A 7,961-nucleotide genomic window follows, 5' to 3' on the forward strand; every position below is an offset into this window, starting at 1 on the left:
ATATAAAGAAGATAAGAATTTTGATATAAGAGAGTTTCAAAAGATTACATTGTTCCCCAACAACCTAGGGTTTAGTTCACCATGGACATGGTGAATCTATATGAAAAATAATGAAAGAATGGAAGAATAAAACCTAAATTTGGTAGGTTGGAGCCTAAGCATCCAAGGAACCTCCTCCGAGTTTTGGTGAACAACTTTGGACGTCTCTACTGGCCAAAAGATTCCAATTTGAATCGCACTAGGTCTATTTATAGACCATAAAGATAACAGAATCTAAGCCAAATAAAAATAGATAACCGCCCAGCGCCTAAGTGAACCGCTCAACGGTTAGCCTCTTTTTCGCACCACCGCTCAGCGGTCAGTTTTACCGCTGAGCGGTTTGCCTCTAATCGCTCAGACCGCTCAGCGCTGATTTTGGCCGCTGAGCGGTTCATAGACTCTTCTTTTCTTCCTTTTTCTTCCTCTTTCTTGAGTCTAAGTCCGTCTTAATTCACTTTCATCTTCAATTCTCATCAAAACCCTGCAAAACAATGCAAAAACAAGCATAATATCTCTAAAACCAACTTGTGACTCTCTAATGACTCAACTAAGTGTTTTACTTGATTTTAAGCTCATTCTAAGCCACAAAGGGTGTGTTTTGATATCATATTTAATCATAAAAATAATGGTTTTTAGACCATTATCAGTAACGAAGGAAGAAGTAGAAGGAATTCTTTGGCACTGTCATAGTTCTCCTTATAGAGGTCATTATAATGGAGAACGAACTGCTGCAAAAATTCTTCAGTCAGGATTTTATTGGCCTACTTTATTTAAATATGCTCATAGTCATGCCAGGAATTGTCACAGGTGTCAAAGGACAGGAGGTATCTCACGAAGACATGAGATGCCATTACAAGGCATTTTGGAAGTTGAAGTTTTTGATTATTGGGGTATTGACTTTGTTGGGCCTTTTCCACCATCATTTAATAACGAATATATTTTGGTGGTTGTTGATTATGTTAGTAAATGGGTTGAAGCTCTAGCATGTCCTAAGAATGATGCTAATACGGTGATCAAATTCTTGAAAAGGCAAATTTTTTCACGTTTTGGAACTCCCAGGGTACTCATCAGTGATGGGGGGGTCTCATTTTTGTAATGCTCAACTTGCCAAGGTACTTAAACACTATGGGGTGAGACATAAAGTGGTTGCACCTTATCATCCGCAAACAAATAGTCAAGTTGAAGTTTCCAACAGGGAGATCAAGAGAATCCTAGAGAAGACACTTGCTTTTTCAAGGAGAGATTGGTCACATAAATTAGATGATGCTCTTTGGGCATACAGGACGACTATGAAGACTTCCTTGGGATTATCACCTTTTCAGTTGGTATATGGGAAAGCATGTCACTTGCTAGTAGAGATGGAGCATACGGCTTTATGGGCTTTGAAATTTTTAAATTTTGATCCTCATGAAACTTAAAGCAAACGCAGAAGTCAATTGTTGGAGCTTGAAGAGATGTAGTTACATGCATATGACTCATCTAGGAGTTATAAAGAAAAGGTGAAATTTTATCATGACAGAAAGCTGATAAAAAGAGTTTTCAACCCGGGGCAATAGGTGTTACTATTAAATCACGGTTGAAGTTATTTCCTGGAAAGTTGAAATCAAAATGGTCAGGACCTTTTGTAGTAAAGTGTGTATATACAAATGGAGCAGTGGAATTGGGGAATCCAAATAATAATGGTCAGCATCAGAGTTGGGTGGTGAATGGACAATGATGGGTTGTCGCGGCCCATACAAATTTGATTGCAATTTAGAAATGCAGTATAGTGCTAGGAAGTGACTCCTATGTCGTCTCTCAAGGACCAAATGTGGTTCGAGAATTAGGTCAGACACGCAATGGGGGGGGTTGTGAAAGATTTTTTTTTTTTTTGCAAGGAAAATAAAATTAAAGTAAAACTAGAAATTATATGCAACCAAACATAATTAAAAACATTAAAATAAAAGAAGATGTTAATCCTAACACTGTAATAGACAAATATCCAAACATAGTTAAAATTATTAAGATGCAACACTAAATTAAAGAGATGAAAAACTACTCAACATATAATATAAAATATTTCAAAGCTAAATAAATTAAGCAAACATAATTTCCTACCAACTCACGTGACATGCACATCTACTTCATGAAATTAAATGATGAAACTTTCCTCATGTGGGCCACGCCTCAAGCACCGCACTGCACCAATTTTATGCAAACGAAATTGAAGAATATAATTCTTTCAACATTGAAATAACTGTGCCTCTCCTTGCCGTGACCAAATGGCTTTCCTTCCATCAAATCAAGTGCTTCATTCTTAAATAAGCTACCACCACCGTACACTTGTTCCCATCTCATCACCTAAACCAACTTTCAATTCATAAAAACAAAACAAAAGGCTATAACCATTGAAGAAACCAAGACTGCATCACGTGGTATGCATTCTTTCAAAAGCAAAATAAAAAGGAATGCTAAATTGCAAAATGGTGCAGAACCTACTACCACCTAAACACTTCTTCAATCATTCAAAGTAAAATAAAACCCAAGAAAGACATCAAATCACCTATTTCATGCAATGAAGTAAAGTTGCTAACATCCAAACTGTGACTACTTCTCGGTACATTTTACATTCAAGAAAATGAAATAACAGAAAGCTTGTAAATTCCAACTAAAATAAGCACATCTCTTCCAGCAGAGAAGCAATAAAAATCCTCATTCCAAAGTGCATAAAATAAACAAAATAAAGGGGCAAGAGTATGCTTCTTCCGTTCCAGCTCAAAGTAAGTTCAGTGAATGATTTTTTTAATACAATAGCAAGAGCACAATAATAAAGGAAAAGAAAATTTCTCCTCATTCATCCAATGCCCAGTACCGAGAATGCCATTTCCAAGCTCCCCAAATGTTTAGCCAAATCCTCTGCCAAAAACCAAAGTGACGGCTCCCTTAATGTAACAGTGACCTGTCCTAGGAATCTCCCTAGGTTTTTGTGACCTCCTACGTGATAGCCCTTGCTTCCCTTCAAATTCTGGGCCGAGATGTTGCTGGGTGCACCTCCAAATTTTCTACTACCAACAAATCCAAAGCTATTGCTGGTGCTGGTCTGTGCACGTGGAGATGTCCAGCCTGGTTGTGGAGTGCACATGGGTTGCTGCTCGTGATTCAAGTTGCTGGATGTCACCCTGCTACGGCGTGGAGGTTGGGCCATGAAGGCTGGATGCAATAGTTTGTGTGAAGCTGGACGCGTTGCATGGATGCTTCCCTTTCTTGCAAGTGGCTGCTGACCGTGCATTGTGGAGCTGCTGGATGCACCACCTCTTCAAATCATCATGTGCAGGCCTGCTCCCGTGAAGGTTGTGTGACGTGCTTCTTCTCTCTCAGCCCATCACTCATTGCTAGATACGTGAAGCTGGACGGTGGAGAGGAATGGGCTATCCAAGCTGCATTGTTGCAGGACCTCTTCATGGACGTTGCTGGTCCGTTTGAAGCGAGATAGAAGCTACTGTGTGCTGTAGCATGGAGTGCTCCTCAAGTAGCTGTTGGATCATCTTCCATGTGCACCCATCGTTGCCTTCTTAGATGCAGCAGCATGAACCTTCTTTTTCCTGCTGGGTTGCACCTCCCACTTGCATGCTGCTACCCTTTTAATTTTTTTTTGTGGTTGCTGGACCGCTTCAGCTTTCTCCAATAAATGAAGCAACGTGTTGCTTTTGCTTTTTGGACCTGCTTCATTTTTTTTTCTTCTTTTCTCCAAGCAAGAAAGTCTACGTGTTGCACTCCCAAGGATTGAACCAACAGCTGCTCCCATTCTCTTTGCACATGGGCCGTGACACCACCAAGACCTCTCCTCTCCAAATCACGTGCAGGACCTCTCAAGTTAATTCCAAAGTTCGACCTGCTTTTCTGCTGGACAGCGTGGATGCTTGATGGAGAAACTTCCATGGGCTGCAGCTTTTTTTTTTTAAGTGTGGGTCGTTTCTAATGTTGCAAGCAGTTGGATCAATTTGCAACCTTGTTGCTGGACCGTGTATGTGTCCGTGAAGAGGTGGGTGGCAGATATTGCCATTCTGTGTGCACCCCCAAATTCAACATGTTGCACCCCCTTCTCATAAGCCCAAAGGGTAAAATCACCATAGTGCCCTTCTTGTTGTCCACACTTCTTTGTGGAGAGTTTTGAATTGTGTGATAACCCTTCCAAATGTTCCTTTATTGTGTTTCCAAAATTTTCCCTGAAAANAATAATGCAAATAATTAGCTCAGAAAATTCAAATTAATTAAAATTAGAATTTCCGGTCAAATTAACCATAATTAGGAAAAACGGGAAAAGACTGGACAATTAAGCACAATTCCCTAATTAATTCTAGCACAATAAACTAGGTGAAATCAATAAAATATCAACTCATCAGTCAGAGACTCAAACATTATTTGGGAGGAGAAGTGGAACAATTTTCCACGGTAATGATGTTGGTGGATCCATGAGTTTCGGGTCAGGCTCGTGACGTTAAACAAGCGCTACTGGGAGGCAACCTAGGTTTTATCTTTCTCTTTTGTACTTTGAATTTTTAGACTAGGTTGAATTCTGTTGAGTAGTATAGGTTTGACTATGGTTTGACTTGATGTTATTGCATGATAAGTTTACTTGATGATGATTGGATGTGGATGATGATTGAGATTGTATTGCATGCTGATATACAGGTGAATGGTTCATTAGCTATGTGAACAAATGTGTGATGATTTATGATTGTGGTTATNATGCTAAGCAGGGTGTATGAATGATTTGTGAGGAAGCATAATTGTGTGAGGTTTTGAACTCCAGAGTATTCATTGATATATGTGCTGTTCATATGGAAGCATGAATGATATTGCCTGAGTCTTTAAAATTGGTTGAATTACATGCTTATGTTAAGTGATCAAGGCCATCTTTGGAAGCCCTTACTTAGCCAAATTTTTTCCCAAAGTGATTGAAATTATGTGATTTACCCTTTTCGAACCTTAGCCTTAAACAGGATGAAAACCTTTGCTTTGAAAATATTTACCTTGAGTTAGGTTGAGAATAATTGTTATGTATTAAAAAGGTTCAAGTTTGGGGTTGTTTGGGGGAAATTTGAAAGGCAAAAGAGAGACATTGAGATTATGTGTTGAAAAGAAAAAGCATGAGAAAAGAAAAAGAAGAAAAGAAAAAGCATGAAAGATGAGCTCAATGTAAAAATAAAGGAAAGGGAAGAAGTTGGGAATGAGTGAGATTGGTTAAGAAGAGAGTTTGTACTTGAACTTTGAATGTTAAAATAGCTCTCTTGACTCAAGGACTTTGTGTTCCAGAAAAACCAATTTTTCTTGTTAGGCCAGCCTCATTATAAGCTTTGAAAAAGTCCTTGTGATAGCATTTGTATGTGAGAATATTGATTGTATTAGATGAAGGGCAATTTTATTTTATGTGACATGTGAATTGTAAAGAGATGGAGTACCGTCTTAAACACTTGAGTGATTGAGTGAAACACTTGCTTGGAGAGAATTGATAAATTCCATGCTTACCTCTATGCTTAGTTGAGTGATCATTCATAAGTAAAACATCTGTTGGAAAATATATGATCATGTGAACTGAATTGAATTGAAAGTATGTATGCATCTTGATAAGATTCCACTGAAAATCTGAATTGAGTAATGACTTGTTGTGAGAAGAATGAATTTTGAGATTGTTGAACTATTTTGATGAGCAAGTGGAAAGCCAAGTTTTGTCTTGTTTGCTTGAGGACAAGCAAAGTTCTAAGTTTGGGGTTGTGATAACGGTCTAAAAACCGTTATTTTTATACTTGAATTTGATATTAAAACACACCCTTTGTGGCTTAGAATGAGCTTATAATCAAGTAAAACACTTGGTTGAGTCACTTGAGAGTCAAAAGTTGTTTTTAGAGATATTATGCTTGTTTTGCATTGTTTTGCAGGGTTTTTATGAGAATTGAAGATGGAACTGAAGTAGGGAGGACTTAGACTCAAGAAAAGAGGAAAAAAGGAAGAAAAGAACAGTCAAGTTCACCGCTAAGTGACAAATCCCAGCTTTGAGCACCAGTCTCGTGGGGGAATCCACTGTTTCTCGCTCAAGCGATGCCGCTAAGCGTCCAGGCGATTAGAGGCAAACCGCTGAGCGGTTAGGCGATTAGAGGAAAACCCTTGAGCGCTCAATTTAGGCGCTAAGCGGTGCGGTGCTGGGCTTGGGCTTAAATTCTGTTACTTTTATGCGCTATAAATAGACCAAGTGTGATTCTCAAAGTAATCTTTTGGCAGGCAGAGACGTCCAGAGCAGTTCTACACTCCTTGGAGGCGGTTTCTTGGATGCTTAGGCTCCAATTTATCAAATCTAAGGTTTACTCTTTCATTCTTTCATTTAATTCCATCTAGTTTCACCATGTCTATGGTGAACTAAACCTTTGTTGTTGGGGAACAATGTAATCTTTTGAAACTCTCTTATATTGGAATTCTTATTTTATTCATATGCTTATATTATCAATTGTTGGGTTTCTTATCTATGCTTAATGCTTCTATCGTTTAACTCATTCGGTAAGAAGATATTTGCCTTTGTCGATATGGGAACGTACGGGGAAGTCATGAACTGATAGGAGATTCCTTGATAAAGCAATACTACCTAGAGATAGGGGTAAGACGATCAATTGTATTTTGCTTCTGTACTTTCATGCATTATTAATTACTCAAAGAGACTAGAGATAGTAAACTAGTAATTAATAGTAGGCTCTTTTCGCCAAGGGATTGGGTTGAGAGTAGATCAGAAAGTTTGCATGGAAATTAGATAATAAAGTGAATTAAATAAGAAAAGTAGATATAAGAGGGCGGATAAGATGAAATTGTAAATCCCAACAACTTCATTCATTCATATCTTTTCTTTGCCAATTGATTCACTTGCATTTGCATGTTTATTTCTGTTTTGCATTCACACTACAAGATTATTTCTTTTCAAGTCCTATAAGATCAATTTACATGAAAGATAAGGCTTAAGAGTCCTTTGGGAAAATGATACTCAGACTTACCGTTTATATATTACTTGATAACGATTTGGTACACTTGTCAGGGGCTTAACAGTGATCCAGGCGAGAGTTAGCACACTTTGTAAGCCTGAAATAATTGTGCCTGAACCAATTAATATTGGGGTATCATTTAGTTAAGGGTGAATTTTGTTTTATAGGAAAGCATAGTGTGGAAAACACTAATCTGAAGAGGGAAATTTTTCTTAGATAATATTAACAAGATTTAATACCTATTTGGGTCCCTAGGTTTGGTAGGTTTGTTCAAAGTGGTCCTACGTTTTTTCAAATGTTCACAATTGTCCCATATTTTGTAAAACTGGTTCAACTTGGTCGTTTTTTCTTACGGCGTTAAAAATGCTAACGGTGTAATTGTCCCCTGGCCAAAACTGAATAAGTTGTCTAGTTATTGATTACGTGACACGCTAAGGTCAATTGAGGTGTAAATTTTAAAAATAATAGTTAATGACGTAGAAAAGTTATTCTTAATAGATTTTCACCTTCTTCTTAATAAACCCAGAAGTTGCTTGCACTCAAACCACCACTGGCAACCCCAACCCAAACCACCACTGGAAAACCACAAACCACAATCATTACCCTCCAATATAAGCCGTGAATGTGAGAATAATAAAAAAAAAACAATTGAAACATTAAAATTAAATTGAAACTTTGGAAGGCATTAAGAAAAACAAGACCCNTGCTGCACTTTTCCAACTCCAAGAAAAGAATTGAAATGTTTCTTTAGGTGCCAACTGCTCCAACAAAGTTAACCTTCGTCCAAGACCACAAATGCATCAACGTTTTCTCTCCTGCCAGACCAAGACATCACCTTCATTAAGCTGCACCTGATGCTCTTCCATCTAATCACCTTCATTCTAAAAGAAACAGTGCTAACATCCAATGAAAAACAAA

Source organism: Vigna radiata, chromosome 1, assembly GCF_000741045.1.
Source record: "Vigna radiata var. radiata cultivar VC1973A chromosome 1, Vradiata_ver6, whole genome shotgun sequence".
Taxonomy (NCBI): Eukaryota; Viridiplantae; Streptophyta; class Magnoliopsida; order Fabales; family Fabaceae; genus Vigna; species Vigna radiata.